Genomic DNA, 2,224 nt, shown 5'->3' on the forward strand with positions numbered 1-2,224 from the left:
ATGATTTTAAGGATATCACTTTAAGGTCTTTTTGGGGCATCCTGTTTTTTAACAATTTAATATTAAAATGTGTTGGTTGTGATACTGAAATTAATCTAATGTACCAAAAGACAATAAATCTTAGAATCTGTTAAGTGAAAAAAGAGGGACAGAAGAGTATATGCTGTATACCATTATATATATATTTTAAAAAGTGTGTATTTTTATATACATAGAACATATGCAGGATACAAAGTAACAAAATGCTACTATTAATACTGGCTTACCCTGAGGTGTGGTGAATGGCTAGGTAACAGGGGTGCAAGATTTCCTTTTCACTGTATATTCCTTGTACCTTAAAAATGTTATTCCATATACAGGAATTAACAATTTAAAAATAGAATTTAATAAGTGGTGCCTGGGTGGCTTAGTGGGTTGGGTGTCTGCCTTCAGCTCAGGTCATGGTCCCAGGGTGCTGGGATCAAGCCCCGCATCCGGCTCCAGCCCCGCATCGGACTCCCTGCTCGGTGGGAAGCCTGCTTCTCCCTTTCCCACTCCCCTGCTTCTCCCTCTCCCACTCCCCCTGCTTCTCCCTCTCCCACTCCCCCTGCTTCTCCCTCTCCCACTTCCCTCTTTAGCTGTTTCTCTCTTGGTCAAATAAAATCTTTAAAAATAAAAAAATAAAAATAGAATGATAAAAATCCTATTACACATAGTAGGCATTCAATAACCATGGAATAAAAAAATAAATGAATAAATGAATTAAGTAAAATGAATCTTAATGAATCTGAAACTTGCACTAAACTTAAACTTGCATTAAAGCCTTGCAGTGGTATGTGCCCAAACAGCAGCAAACTTTAAGGTTGTAAATGGTCAATATCTTTAAATCTTCAGAAACAGCAGAATTGTGACATAGCCAAGAAAAGAGCTTTGGTTGATAGAAGAACAGCATCTTTATAAGTGGTTCTAGGTTAGTCCTTTAAAAATTCCTAAGTAAATAAAACCAGATTATCCTCCATCCCCCAAATCTGTGAAAGAATGACCAGTCATGGGCAAAAACACCTCTTATGGTCTAGAAGAAAAGCACTAATTCTACTGTTAATAAGTCAGGTCCCAAACTTGTCTACTGGCAGTTTTATCAACCTTCCTCTCACTGCTAAACAGTGAAATTTCATAACTGCATGAGATTAAATGGTATTTATCTATATTTTGGGGTGGGGAGAAGGGGATTATGGAGAGGGAGAATCTTTTTTTTTTTTTAAGATTTTATTTATTTATTTGAGAGAGAGAGAGAGATCACAAATAGGCAGAGGCAGGCAGAGAGAGAGATCGCAAGTAGGCAGAGGCAGGCAGAGAGATGGGGGGAGCAGGCTCCCTGCTAAGCAGAGCCCGATGCGGGGCTTGATCCCAGGACCCCGAGACCATGACCTGAGTCGGAGACAGAGGCTTAACCCCACTGAGCCACCCAGGTGCCCCTTGGAGAGGGAAAGTCTTAAGCAGGCTCCATGCCCAGCACAGAGGCTGACACGGGGGCCAATCCCATGACCCCAAGACAAAGGCCTGAGCCAAAATCAAGTCGGAGGCTTAACCGACTGAGCCATCCAGGTACCCTTACTAAATGACTTTTTTTTTCTTTATTTATTTGAGATGGAGAGAGGAAGAAGTAGACTTCCAACTGAGCAGGGAGCCCAACATGGAGCCTAGATCCCAGGACGCTGGATCATGACCCGAGCCAAAGTCAGATGCTCAGCAAACTAAGCCACCCAGGCACCCCTAAATGGCTTTTTAAAACAGAAATGAAGACTGAATTGGGGAAAAAGCTATTGTCATTTCGTTATATCTCTAAATGGAACCAATCCACTACTCTTTATTACAAGGAAGTTTCCTATACAGATGGTCCCCAACTTAGGAGGATTCGACTTAGAATTTTTTGATTTTACCATGGTATAAAAGTGATACATTCAGTAGAAACTGTACTTTGAGTTTTGATTTTTCCCATGGCCAGCGATATGCATGCAGTATGTTTCTCTCTTATGATGCTGGGCAGGCGGAGTGAGCTGCAGCTCCATATGATCACATGGTAGCCATGTGATCACAAAGGTAAACAACCCCGACACTTACAATCATTCTGTACCTGCACAGCCATTCTGTTTCTCACTTTCAGTATTCAATAAACTGCCTGAGATATGCAACACTTTATTAAAAAATAGACTCGTGCTAGATGATTCTGTTCAACTATAGGCTA

The sequence above is a fragment of the Martes martes genome (genome assembly GCF_963455335.1).
Source record: "Martes martes genome assembly, chromosome: 4".
NCBI classification, from domain to species: Eukaryota; Metazoa; Chordata; class Mammalia; order Carnivora; family Mustelidae; genus Martes; species Martes martes.